Genomic DNA, 15,643 nt, shown 5'->3' with positions numbered 1-15,643 from the left:
AATCAGACACACATAGTGTGTGTTTTCTCCCAGTATCAGTGGGAACGGTACCAGATTGGGAAACGAGAATCGATGTGCTTTCAAGTAAAACTTTTTTTTATTAAACACATGCGCACTTAGTTTCAAAGAATCTAGCACCAACTAGTGGCGTGGCGAGAGCATTACAGGTTTTGATGTGTACCGTTACTGTGCAAAGATTGTAATTAGAACGTCTTCATGTGAAAGTGCTAACAGAAAGGAAATAAAAATTCAATTTTCATTGGATCATTGTCATGTAAACAGGGCCTACGACATGATAGTTTATGAAAATGTCTTGATTTAAAGATAATGATGTTCATATACTAATTTAATAGAACAATCCAGGTTTAAATTCTCAACCTATAGAAAGAGAGTTATAAGTGCACTCAGTTTTATGGAAAGTCATGAAATTCTGCTGTAATTTTTGTTAATCACACTTGAGTAATCCTGTGAATATAAGAACCTGTAGTATTTACTAGCAGTTGTTCCATCTTGGTTTTTAATCAGTTCACTCTTCACAACTACTTAATTCAGTTAAACCTGAATTGATTCGTGTTCACAGAACCAGTTTCACAGCTACAATCTGAATTAGTTCTTGCTCATTAAGCTAAAAATAAAGCAGAAAGCACATTATAGGTCATGCTGCCATTCACAAAGAAGTACTTTGCATCTGTTATGTTGTTTTTGCTCCAATAAATTGCATTTTAAAATGGTTTATCTAAACTGATACTCTCATTCATGTATTTTAACAGTTTAATCTACAATAAACAAAATGTTTTACTGAAAAGCGTTTTTGTAACAGTGCTTACCTTTTACCCTCTTATTACCATTAAGTCAGTCTTTATATTGAGTTGCTATATTGATATAGAACACAATAAGAATCCAATTACATGGTCTGACAATCTCAAAGGGGAGTGAAGGCAAGAAAATATAACAATAAAAAGTTCAAATCTGTAATTTTTGCAGATATTGCAAATGCCTGCATAACTAAAATCCCTGTAATACCATTAATTTATATCATGCACGATAAACTGAGAAAGAAAAATTCTTCAAACTGATTCATGATGCGTAAACACATTCAAATTCCACCAAATTGCTATTCTGTGCTCTGGAGATGAGATAAACAGGGTTTAGGTGTGTGTGTGTGTGTGTGTGTGTGTGTGTGTGTGTGTGTGTGTTTTGGTAATCCTGCCAGTCACTGGTGTTGAATGTTAAAGGCATGGAAAGCAGTGGAAAAAGCAATCCTGGCAGAGTGGGTGGTCATAGATAATGAATCCGTCTCACAAGTCTCCTCTGACAAATTCCTGGCTGTTCCCATTGATCGCCTGCTGACCCCAGGCTCACGTATCGATCGTTTCTGCAAAAACATCCAGACTTTTTAAACAGCATCTTAAAGTCATGTGCATCGATCTGAAGTTTATGGTGACTTTTAATTATGCTCATCATTTCAAGACTGATTACCTTCACCACATTGTCTCGGACCTCTCTCCGTGAAGCTGCAGTCCGAAATGCTTTGACTCATCCAGACTGCATGAAGAATAACAGGTGCCAGACAAAATCATTACTGCTGGCTCTGTGCTTGTGAGCATCCTGCTTACAGGTACATGTAGCTTTATATCGCACCACTGAAAGGTTTCTGCTGATATCAGCGCATTAAATCAGACAACAGCACAGAACTGGTTAAGATGAGAACGCTGCATCGGCTAATCATCAGGATTTTCTTCTTTTTAGAAGTTTTTACATATTTGTAATAAATAAATTTTATAAATTTAGCTCACAGTGCCATGCATTTTATGCCCCCCAAACACAGTAATACTATTGAATACATCATGATCCATGAAATCATCTGATATGCATTCAAATGAATCCTAATGAATATGCATTAAGGTTGGTGTTAATATAAACCTGTCATATCCATTCAAACATTTCTAATGGAAGAAAAAAAATGTCTCATTTACTTTTGCAACATTTGGAGTGACGAGAAGCAGATTTGGAGAAGAGAACAAACAAGAAGAAAAGCCGGAGGAACTGAAGAAACTTTTTAAACAAGGAAATATTTAATTTAAATGTTCTTTTTGCAAACGTTTTGCAAGTGAAATCCTCAATTTTTCTACACTGGTTTCACAAAGCAGATTAAATTAAAGACATGCAAATGCTTTAATTAGACTGGAGGGAATCACGTTCAGAATAGCATCTCTAAATCAGTAAAAGTCTTTTAATGAGTCGCTGTAATGGATGATGGGATGTTTTATCCATTTACTTAATTACTTTGGAGATAAGGAAGCATTATGTGAATATATAGGAGAAACATTGTGGAGTTTGTGTAAACATCCTAACTTGACTTCTACCAGGTATTGTCAGGTTTTTTCACACAGAATATTTTTTGTGTTGAGTTTTCTTTCTAAAACATCATACTCTGAAAGAATGAGACTTTTTTTTCTTATAATTCAGATTTGGTTCCAGAAGATTAACGTGAGAAAAAAAAAGTCTGATTTTTTTTTCCAGTGGCTCTAATCTTCTTCCGTACATTAATTTTCAAAACGATGCTTTGCACTTTTATCAATTTAGTTTATAAAATCTGATTTTTTTTTTAACAGGAGAAGCTCATGTTTGGTAAATATTCAAATCTCATCTTCTCATCTTAAAGAGGAAATACGTTTGTGAGAAATAATGCAAAGCTGAGGCTGAGGAGTAAAACCAACACCATGAAGATCTGCAGAATAATGGCTCCATTAATGACCACACATAAGCTACATAAGCAGGGAGTTTATGTTAAAATCAGTGGATGGCAATGCAGCAGCAGGACTTCCAGATCTCCCTTGAAGCTACACTAGTTATGTTCATCTGCATCATGTACAGCATATTAAACCAATTAGTATAATGTGGCCGATGTAATGCACAAAGGGTCGAAAAGATGGTTGTGTTTTTGATTAAAGAAGGTTCCCAGCTGTGTAAAATGAGCAAGACGTGAGGTCCATAATAACAGCACAGTGAGTAAAAAAAATTTTAATATTCTGCACAAAGCGATGTAACTGTTTTAGGAAGTTGTTCGGGATTCCAGCTCACAAATTCCTGCAACAATCACTTTGTATCTCATTGGCTTGCATAGGTCACAACTTGTGTGTGAGACCACTGAATACACAAACATGTTTTTTAACCTTGAGAAAACATTTATGGCTCTGGGGTGCATTATTGTTATGATGCTTCAAAAGATATTTATACCTTCCTATACCGAGTCTAAATCAACAAGATGTATTGAGCACTTAAACAGTGGAAGTTTTCTGTCGCATCACCTATAAAACTAAAGTAAGAAAGACTTGGATATAAATTAAAAATAATTGTATAAATTAATTTTCAATAGATACATTTGGCAAGTATGTACAAAAATAGACAAGCTTATAAATTACTGGGAAGGTGAATGAGTGGCATGAGAACCAGGTGTGACTAATCAGGGGGATGCAGTTCAGCTGGGGAAGAACGTGAGCAGAAAACTGAGGGATGGTGACGGAAAAGAAGGAAATAAACACAGGACTGAAGACACGAAAGGGTCAAACTGGAAAAAAGACTAATGAAAAAATAATTTACAGCAAAACATGAAGAGCAGAGAACAAGAAATAAACTGGTACAGAGCAACATTAGTAACAAAAATCCACTAACTTGAGCTAATCAAAAATCTTTTCACTATCTGCGTTTTTAATATTCCAAAATTCCAATAATGTTGAAAAAATCTAATAAAACTTTGCAATTTCAGTGTTTCCATTAAATAAACATGATTAAAATCACACACGAATATGTTTGTTTATGAGATAAATTATTTAAAAAACATGCCCCATCATCCTTAACTACTTCCTCTTTTCTCCTTCGTGGTTTGCATCGTGGCAACATCCAGTTGTTGATCACAAAGCTCAACAACTGGATTAGTGCTCGTGTGATTTGAAAAAAGTGTTTCCATTGTAGTTTTGTAAAAAAAAAAAACTGTTTTGATGTAGCTGAAAAATCACCTCACCATAAGTGGCAAAACCTTTTTATAGAAAAATGAAAGTTTTTTTTATTTAGAAATTTGTGTTTTTCCATTAAGTAAATTTATTTACGAAATGTCAAATTGTGCAACTAGATCAATGGAAACGCAGCTACTTATTTGACCATGTTTTGTTCTTTTTCTTATCGGGCAGACAGAAAATACTTATTGGATGTTTTCAATTAATGGAGAAAAGGAGAATAGTTCTGTGTATCTGTATATTGCTTTTTTGCATCTATTCAGGTTATTTTGGTCGTTTTTTTCAGGCATCTGAAAAATGTAAGTGTGACAACAAACCAAAAATATGAGAAAATGATAGATTGCTTGTCTTTTCACAAGAAACAAATCAGAGATTTTAAAAAAGCAAATGATTAGTGCTCTAAAATTATTTTACTACTAAAGTAGGATATTAAATAGTTTGGTTTGGTTTCGGTCTCTTCCTTATTCAAGCTGCAAATACCTCTCTCTCTGTCCGACTTGGTTTGGCATTGATCAAAGGGACCTTGTGGGCTTTGCTGATGCATTTCTTTTACCAGGTTTTCGATCTGATAAGATCTGATAATATTTCAGAGATGCCAGCCTCAGTGCGACGGCCTTTTTCTTTATAATGAGTAAGCAGATAAAAGATCTGAGGTTGAGAGTGTTACGGAAAATTATTATTTTTAGTGCTTAATACAGCTAATCTTACCCCAGGTGTAAAAGGTATATTGAACAGTCTGATTTTGAACAAATTTCTTAACAGTTAATTTTATGTCATATGTAAAAGGTATCTTGAACATTCTATGTTGTATAAATTTCTTAGTTTTGAACAGATATTCTGTGAAGAATTTACAGGAAATTATCCACCAGAGTAAATGTCAAAGGTCAGGAACTAGATGCAGATCAAAGGAGATCTTTTAGTATTGTTATCAGGGCTCAGGAAGCCACGAAATTAGCATCTATTGCAGGGCAGAAGCCTGTATGGCTCACAGAGCATCAAAGGTTTTTTAGAACCACATCTGGCAGGGTTTAAACTAAAATGCAACATAGAATGTTGAGATCACTAACAGTTTTCTAAGTATTAATAGCAAGTTTTAATCAAAGTGCATTATCTAAGTTTAGAATGGTGAATGCTGAATGTATTTGAAAATTGTACTGTCTATGATAATATCTGAACCAAATGGAAATTGTTTCAATGAAAATGTGTTGTTTAGTATTAGAAAACTGTTCAGGATTTTATGTGATAAAGCAAGGACTTAAATCTTTGGAAAATGCTGAATGCAGTAGACCAGAATTAGGTTTGTGAAGATAATCTTTCCTTAAACTAAATTACTTGATTTGGCCGGGAGGCACTCCGAATTTCACAGGTATCTGTTAGAGCCAGAAGACTAGGATGCAGCTGCTTGCTCCATTGTTCTTCTAGAGACCAAATGGCCTTTGATCTCTGGCGTGAAATTAAGGGAAGGTCTAAGTTCCTCTGAGTGACCAGGGGAGCTCCTGGTTGGTCGAACCAGGGGTACGCCTTAATGAATACATTAACAAGGAGAGAAACGCCTCCACTATAAAAAGATTGAACACGATAATAATAATTCAGATCGCTGTTATTTCCTGCCGTTTTGGCATTCAGCCTTCTCCAAAGACATGTCTTTGCTTTTTCTTTCTCTGTCTCTGTCTTTGTTTTAATTCTTTTGTCTCAGGTAATGAATGTATGTCTCTGTAACTCTGCAGTTTTCTTGTTAACTCATACGTTGCTTGTTGTGAGATTAAACGCTGTAACTCTGTGACGTCATCACGCATGTTGCTCCTGATTGGCACACACTCCTCGCTGGAAGAACCCGGGAAATAGGAAGAAATAGAGAGCAAAGCTTTTTCCAAATTAAGCTAACTTACTATTTCTTCCTTCAACAAGAGCTAAATGGGAGCAAAAGAACAGACAAGAGTTTTTAAAAAGTCATTAAAAGTAATATACTGTTTAAGTTAAATAAAATCTGCAGTTATAATTTCATGGATTTGGAAGAAGTAAAAGTTATTGATGGTCTCTCGTTAAAACATTTTACCGCTGCTGAATTTATTCCCAAGCTCTGACAGTGAAATGTTTTTGTAAAAATCATTTTTCATGTTTATACAAATTACTAACTTGTTGGAACTGAAGAAAAAGCAAGGAAACAATTTAACTGGTAACTGGATTTTGATGGATAGAAATTATAAAAATAAAATATCTATACTAAATTAAAAGGGCTGTGTTGTTGTAAAAAAGGTTTGAGCTTTATTTTATTTCAAAAACGTACATGGACTGTTGTTTTGATGCTTCTGTCCATGTTTGAAAAATATCCTTTAATCTCTATGGCAACCATTTAGCTGTGCAAAACACCTGGGTGAACCTAGCTCCACATTCGAGGATGAAGTTCCTCCTCTGAGTTGGAGTTTCCAGCTCCTTCAGACTAGCCAGCAGCAATTAGCGAACACCTGATGAACTGCACATCTACTGGGCTCATTATAGGAGCTACTTCTCAGTGAAACGCTGGGGAGGAGCCATGTTGTGACGACTTCCTGAAGGCGGAGATTCAGAAAAAAACAGGAGTTTTTAAAGACATAGAGGCCCAATTTCAAGGCATTAAATTACAATGTCAAATTTTGTTTAAGTCATATTTAACATATCTAGAATTTTATAACAACTGAGGGTAACATAATTATATGACTGTCCTATAAAATCTCATTATGTGTCTGGAAAATACACAATACTGCCCCTTTAAAACGTTTTATGAATGTGTCAGGCCTAAATGTGATCCAGATATCAGGTTTTTAATTATAGGAGCTAAACAAAACAAAATGAAATGCTGTTGGTGCGCCAGTGTTCTCATTATTTCACATTTTCAGGTCACCGTTTGTGATTGCCAATCTGGAATAAAACCACCTCAGTTTCACCCAACATTTAACGGACATGGATCCCATGGATCACTCTCTAATCTAACAACTATGTATTTACATCAAACTGTGGATGAATGATCTGCAGACGCTGCACTGATCTGTAAAGACAGTTTCATCATTATGAGAACATAATGATCTAACTGGAGCTGTTGTTCAGGGTTCAGAGAGATCAACAAGAGAAGGGCGGAAAAATCCCAAATCAGTTTCTGCTGTTACCAGTGAGTCAGTGAGGGGGAGTTTAGCTGTTGCTGCATGGAGACGCTCAAGGATGCGGTTCGGGAACCGGTGTCAGGAGAAGCTAATTTATGGTGCTATGGATCATTTCTAATTAGTTTCCTCCTCTTCATATACAGCAGCAAGTTGGGACCAGGGGAGATATCATCTCTATTCTGGCCGCTGACAAGCCCTGTGTGGGCGCAGATATTGTCACATTGCTGATGAACATTGTTGAGCTCTTTGTGCGTCCTTGAAAATGGAAAATTAAACCTGACAACTCCAAGAGAGAGGCTGCAAATCTGGGAAAGACCCCAAACTTTGGTGAATTTTGTGCTGCAATTATCAGCAACAACGGGAAGGCGTCTTTAGTTCTTTTATAACAGATTTTTTATTTAGTTTTTTAAAGATTTGTGTAGCATCACTTCTAGTCAAACTTCTTTTAAAGACTCCTTTAGAGTCCTGTGGTGTGAAACTTTCCACATAAACTCAACCATCTCTGAATTACTTTGTAAACGGGGTTACATTTTCACATTGTGTGCATTGAAGCTGCAGCCCTATCAACGAAATAATGAACTCGTCTCAGTATAGGACATTATACTAACAACCAGAAGCCCTTTTGAAAAATAATTTGCATAAGAGGATTGCTGGAGTCTATTAAAGAACGGGCATTCAGGCATTCAGTCCCTGGAAACGTTCATGTTAATGCTTTTTACAGCTTTATTCACACATATTCACAGTGATGACAGGAAGAGCTACAATGAATGTGCACAAAATCTGCCACTAGCTCAAGATTATAAAATATATCAAGTATAATGAAATGCAAGAGTCCTTGGAGTCTGAGTCCTTATAAAGCCACATTCTGCTTTGTCTGTGCATCTCTGAATACAAATAGGCCTTTAAACCAATTCCAGACAGGGGGATAACAAAATGACTGCTGGAGTTTTATTTAGAGTCTGACTGTTTACTTATCAGGAATAAAATTTACTGGAATTAAAATCGATTAATTTGAATTTAATTTGAAATATACATACTAATAAATAATGTGTGAACCATTATTTATTAGTCAACGAACACAGATGACCAGAACACAGAAGAACTTTATGGAGCTTGATTAAAGTGAATAATGACCAATAAGCAGTGCAGTTGGGAAAATTTTTAAAGTGTATTGAGAATAAATAAATATATGTACACCCACAAAAACTCTGTATATATATTTTTTCATGTGCAGTGGTAGATTGATTTTCAAACTGTCTTTTGCACCAAAGAGTTAAGAATATTTTCATGAGGCTCTTTAGAAGTATATGCAATTTTAAAGTGAAACTTATCACTGTGACTGTATACAAAATAAAAATCTGTCTGTCTTTCTTTCTTCCAGCAGTTGTAAACACTTGGCTCTGAAAAGCCAGAGTAAACACGGAGCAAGGCAGCAATACTGAAGACCAGCGTTTAATGAGCTGATGCTTGGTGAAGGAATTACATGATGATTGCAGCAGCAATTCCACAATGGCACAACCCTGACAGAAGCCTGCCGCAGTTGCTCTGGTGAGATCATGCTTTCTTTTTCTCCTTTGGGTTTTCTGAGGGATGTTTCTGTGAGACTACAGAACAAAACTGTGCAAACTTGTTGACTTCTGACACTGTATCAAAACATCATGGCAACATTTGAAAGAGTTGAGCAGACAAAGCCCCAGTCCATCTGTTGATGTGCCATTCTATCACTACAACACTAGCTTAAAATGGATCAAAAAGATGCACTGAAAAAAATTACTTTTTGAGCCTGGAAGAATTACTTTTGTTTATTATTTAAATTCTGCAACAGATCATCATGTTAGCACCTTTACTTTAAATTGGCACCCTATATTTATTGTGTTATTTTCATTAGTTAATAAATCTGGTAGCACTCACTTAAACTAGATCGAGTAATTTTTGAATTTTATATTCACTTATATTTTACTATTAAATACAATGTTACAATCTACAGTGTGCTGGACATAAGTGTCATATCAGGTGGACTCCTAGTTGCAGTTTAAAGGCATTTGTTAATTTGCATTTAGTAGTTTAGTTCATATGTTTTGGCATGAAGAAATAATGAATTGAAATTCTGACTTTATGGACTTATTAGCTATTTTTTTATAAGTGCATTTGGATGCATAAAACTGCACCATGAGTGAGTTCTATGTTCATTTTCATGATCTCCCTGTTCTGCTGGAAGGCTAAGCAAAATGCTACTAGGAAAACAAGAGTATATTTTGAGCAACTGACCTGTTGTTAAAAGAAGCTTTATTAATATTAATAAGTAAAATTAACTGAAACTTTTTCAAGTGAATCTCTAATTGTAAAACTTGCCTAGCTTTTTCTAAGTAAATGTCACTCCAAACAGGTATTTGACATTTATGCTTACCATAGAAATGGAAAAGATAGAGAATCAAATTCTGGTTCTTCTTTAACCTCATGGAGAGACTTTTTTTTTTTTTTCACAGTGGATGTCACTCTGAGCACATCAGAAGTTACAATTTGACTCTGCATGAGGCTAAAGTACCAGCTTGTCATCAGACAAATCCACTGTTTCCCTGAAATCACTCAGGCGCCCTGGAAGGCGCTTATTTCATCACATATTCAAGTAGTGTCACTTTTCAGACTCCACTGTGTTACAATTTAAATTTTAAATAAGAATAGAAATACATAAATACATTAGCAGTTCTGATTGTTGGTCTGACTTTGGTTGTGTCTTTGAAGAACAAAAATGTTTCCCCTCACTCCATGAATAGTTACACAAGGTAACATTAAAATATTTGCTGCGAGAGCCAGAGGTGTGTGTCTGGCCGTTAATCATCATAAATCAGTAAATCCATTTCAAATCAATCAGGTTAGAGCAGGAGTTTGAAACCAGCTGCTGGAGAGCCACAAAAGGACAACAAAGGATATTTTTCTATTCTTTTAGATCATTTATTTTATTTATCCATGTAACAAAGAAAGATTTACAACCTTTATCAAAAAACATTGAATGATTATAGCGTTGTTATTATTATAGAGAGCATCTTTCTCTCTATAGTCACAGTCATTATGTAATATTTCTACTAACTATTTCCTCTGATTTATGCTTTTACATTAAAAAGCCCTGAAGTGTTCGAGTCCAGAGGATGTGTTTACCTGCAGATGAAGGCCAATCACTGAAGCCGTGTCAGCGTGTTGAAACAAGACTAAACGTTTCAGACAAGCACAGCAGGTGGACACACAACTCACTCCTGATTTTCTCCCATCATGAAAACATGTTGAAACTAATAAAGGTAAAATAAGCAGCCAGAGGAGGAGGAGGAGGCGAGAGCGCATTGAATGAAAAATTAGTCTGATGTGACTTTCTTGTGTCACCATGAACACAAAAGTGAGATCACAGTGATCAGGGCAGAAAGAGAAAGCAGAAAAGATGAGAGTCTGGAGGAGAATCTTCCCACGGCTTCACACAGGCTGACAACAGAAAGGATCTGGTGCAACCGTTTGACAGAAGAGGATGGGTTCAAAGAGATGAAAGCAGACAGGAAGGGATTAAACCCAGGGAGAGAAAGCTGTCACTGTGGGATAGTTATGGCATACTGTTCATGAAGTGAATTAAAGGTCCGGGACGAGAGACGGATGTAGTTAAATATAGATAAGGCAGCAGAATGGAGCGCAGCACAAAAAAATGAGCCATTTAGATCTGATGAATGAACAGAACTGAATGGGAGGAGCAAAAAGAGAAATAACTCATGGTTTATTAATAACAGCCTATTCAGCCTCTGCTTATATTACATTTATAGCTTTATTTATTAAGTCCTGCAGTTCCTGAATGTTTTCTGTTTAACTCCAAGTGTGATAATAAATAAAAAATCTCCACTAGTTTTCTATATAAAAATCCTACTCTGCTTCTGAAAAGTTGAGTCTTTCTTGTTCCTGTAATTAAAGGTACAGTTTGTAACTTTTATTAAAAACATATTTATATATAATCTTTTTTTTTTTTTACATATTTGTTAACCATGTTGTGACAGTGTGGTAATCTGTGAAGATTTTATCTCCCAGTGCTAACCAGAAACAACTAATCAGAGCTGGAAGGCGGGTTTTAGCGCTGTCAATCACCACTGTGTATGCCTGCTCATCCCCCCTTTCAACTTATTCCTGATAGCACAACCTGTTGGGAATGCTAGGCTAGTTAGCATGGCAGATAAACCGTTTTCCAGTAATGGTGAGTTGTTTCTCCACCATTAACACGTTGGATGGTGAGTATGAAGATCACTGACTGCTCTAAGACGCTCCTCCTGGTTGTTTTTGATCATAAAAAACTTTTTTAAATACAAGTTACGTAATGCAGCTTTAAAGTATGGATCATTGATTTACAAGACAGAAAAGAAGACATTATTTTCATTATTTTAATCTGGTTGGATTTTTCTGAAATCAAATAAAAAGAAGCTGTTCAAACATTTTTGGGGTTCTGATCTGATCATCCGAATCTGAACAGAAACATCAGCTGACACAGAGATTTTCTTACTCGATGATTCCTTCTCTTCTCTTTTGTCACATCATTATTTGAAACACTAAATAATGTTTCAAAAGCGGTGAAGACCTTTCAGCAGCAAACCTCCATTCTTTGTCCACGTTTACAGATCTAACTGTCTGCACCACGGATCATTAGGAAAATAAACAGTTGGAAATCTTATATCAATCATGAAGTCCTTGCAGAGCGGCGTTGTCCTCTCTTTGACCCAAACAGACGGACAATCAGCCGGCTGCTGCCAGGATCACCTCACTGCCCTTCAGTGTGAAGCATCTTGTTTTCTATCATTTCATTTCTGGGCTTTTTCCAGAAATGAAATGGAAAACGCTCATTACTTTAGGACAGGAAACCAGCATCACACATTGTCTCCTAACTAATGTTGGAAAAATTATGATGTTTGGGTTGAAAAGACTCCATAGATCTTGAATTCAGGATCTAATGAACCAAATTCATCTTAACATAAAATAATATCTGCAATGGCAGTTCTTATGGATGCTGAACATGGCAGCATGTGAATCAATAATAAAGTTGAGCGGGCAAATTATGATTATCTCCATCTGCTGTGTCTGCTGTGATTCACATTTTGGCAAGATTTTTATTTTGAAGGAGCAGCAGGGCTTAGTGCTAAGTGATCAGTTTGTGTTTTTCACCAGTGAATAAAGTCAGTCACAGAATCTGCCATGTTTTTTTAATTTATGGTTGATAATCGATCTTCCAGCTTCCTGTCACTTTTGGAGAAAAATGATGAGTCTGTCACTGGCAACAGCATAAAAATCAGATGAAATAGGACATGACTAAACTGAGGTTGCTTAAAAAGTGTGAGGAGCAAATCCATGATAGAGAAACATGAAAGTGAACTGGGTCTGATTTGAAAAGAAATCAGACCCAGTTCACTTTGGGTTCATCAGAGTGAAAAACAAGAAGCTCAGAATCCAAATATGATTGTTTCCTTGGTTCAGATTTCATCACTTAAACCTGTTTCACTGCATGTATCACCAGGAACTTTAATTACTTACATATCATACTGCAGGGTCATCTAATTTATTTAACTTCCCAATGTTTAAAACACTAAAAACGGTCATGTTTGTGCTGTTTTTGTCTGATGTTCTGTTTCTGTCTTGGTTCGTCTCAGTGGGCTTTGGGTTCTGCTCCGCCGCTCCAGATGGTTCTGATCCTTTCTGAAACCTTCACTGGTACGTTACTTTAGTTCATGCTGTTCCTTCACTGATTCATCTGTTTGTCGAAGAAATGCAGTTAAAATCAAACATGAACACGTTTGCTCACTCACTATGATCCTCCAACTAGTTCCTGTTATCATTTCCATTAAGAAAATTTATTCTTGAAATATCAAATTCTCAATTATTTGGTAAATGGAAACTCTGCTAATAAGAGTCCAGGTGAGGTTCTTGTTGGAGAAAACTGCAAAGAATGATGACTAAATAACAAGTAATGCACCTTTATTGTTATTTCAGTCAACCAACAACTTTGTGCAGAGAGTTAACATCTGCATGATTATGAAACTTTCTCTTTTATAGAGTCAGAGGTTGAAATATCTAAGCTGTGTGCTTGTGCAGCATCCCGACTCTGTAATAATAATCCCCACTGTGGTTTAAACCAACTTGTCTTTGCCAGCATTTCTTCTGTGTTTCAATTTACATGGAAGAAGAGCTGATTTATTTAAAGCTCTCTGACAAGTTAAACCTATTTAAATTAAAGGTAGGTACAGGAAAACTGAAGAGGCGTAACATGGTTATTTATATTTTATGTTGTACATAAAAGACCCTCATTGTCAAAGACTGCAGCATTCAGTTTTAAAATTAGTTGCTGATATGAGTTTTTTTTACATAGTGTGCTGGCTGGTTGTCTAATTCAGCACATTTTGATGAAACAGAGAATGGTTTGAGAGGAATCTAAAGAAAATGAAAGAACTTCTGAAAAGGTTAAGAACCAAGAGGCTGAATTAAATCAGAAAGATAAAGATTCAAATAAACTTAAGATGAATTTCTGATGTTGCCTGTCAGAGATAGAAAGCTTTTTTGGGGGATATTTCCCAGCAGTACCTGGTTCGTACCTTGCATAATGAAAACACTCCAGTGAAATAAAGACCCAGCAGAAGCTGGACGGTGGCAGAAATCAGTCAGGGTGGCTAACTATCACAACCACAGTCAGACACAAGTGTGGGCGAGACGAGAAACAGGATGCGGTTGAAATGAAAAGCTTGTTGGCAGAAGACCACAAACTGAAAGGCAGAGATGATGTACCCTAAAAATAAGAACTCCATCCACCATGCAGCGGTCACGTTGTTGTGGAAATTAAAAAAGAAAAACTTCCCTGAGGGCAAGAACACAGCATGTATGAAGTAAGCAGTTACAGGCCGTATAGTAGAGAAAATTACTCCCATTTACTGTTAAAATAACACGGAAATGACATCGTATGTTGTAACCAAATCAGGAATGAAAAGCATCAAGAAACAATAACTTTATATAGCACTTAAAAAAAACTCTGGATGCTTTCCAATGTTAAATAGTTAAATATGAAAGGTAAATATAACTCTCAAAGGTTATATTTAAGAGTTTTAAACATACCCTGCGATTCCCTCACTCAACTCCTTCAGACTAGCCAGCAGCAATTAGTAAACACCTGGTGAAACGCCACTTCTCAGGGCAACACAAATGTTCTTAAAGGGTTAATAGAGGAGCCAGGATGAGTTGACTTCCTGAAGGCAGTTTCAGAAAGAACAAGAACTTCTTAAAGAGACAGAGGCCCAATTTTAAGGCGTTAATTGATTATATCAAATGATACTTGATATATATATATATATATGTCATTTTTATAACAACTGAAGGTAATATAGTTACATGTTTGTGCTGTGAAGAAAATACATAATCCTGTCCCTTTAAGTCACATTAGCAAAGTCGCCATCGTTATCCAACTGTCACTGGTGTTTAAGGTTTTACAGCACAGACTTATGAACATTCAGTGGTGATGTGTTCACATTACGATGAGCTGAAAGATCCAACCAGAGAATTATACAGAATGTGGATTTGTTGAAGGATGTATGGAGCAACAAGCAGGGAGTGAATGAAAACAAAGAGCTGACACACTGAGGAGGATTGATCACTGAAGTTACAAACCAGCGAGTGTAATTACCTGAACTGCTTTGTGCCGACCAGGCCTGGGGGAGCTCAGGGAAAATGACTGACATAGAATGAATACAAAACATAAAACCTCAGTGACTGATCCAAACCCCACATCCTGAAAATGAACAGAAACATAACGCAAAAATAAAAACCGTCATGATCCAATGAACTCATTATGTCACTATGATCACTGAAACCAGGAGAGCTGAAGCAGTGGTGATGTGTTCGCACCTAAACCATGCAGGTCAGAGGGTTTCAGGATCAGGACTGGGAAACATTGATCTCAATAATAGGATCTGACAAAAATGACAAGAAAATGGAAGTTATATAGAGTTACTGCTGGAACAAGTGAGAGTGATTAATAGAGGGGAGAAACTGAAAATAATCAGAAACCACAACAAGGCAACATTAATATACAAAGGATTTCTGACATTTTAAAATGCAATTACTATAAAATCATAGAAAAAATTAAGAACTTCATCCACCCATCAGCACCAAGTGTTTAACAAAGCTACCAGTTGGACTTTGATTTATTTTTTTCTTGGTCAGTAATCTCCATCAGCAGTTTTCTGTTGTCCATCACCAAAGTCTAATAAGTTGAGTAATATTTTAAATCTTCTCATTGAAGTTAACTTGTTCCCAAGTTTTTGACATTTTTTGAATGCTGAATCATATCTGAGGCTCTGGTTTTAGGAAATCCACAGTAAATTGAGGATTTATGTCTGAATAAGTTTGAGGATCTGATGTTTTTATTACTTTGGAAAACCTTACACAAAGTCTTCTGCAGTTCAAATAGGTTACATCAAAGCTAAGAGAACA

Source organism: Gambusia affinis, linkage group LG01 (genome assembly GCF_019740435.1).
Source record: "Gambusia affinis linkage group LG01, SWU_Gaff_1.0, whole genome shotgun sequence".
NCBI lineage: Eukaryota > Metazoa > Chordata > Actinopteri > Cyprinodontiformes > Poeciliidae > Gambusia > Gambusia affinis.
This window is presented reverse-complemented; position numbering follows the sequence as displayed.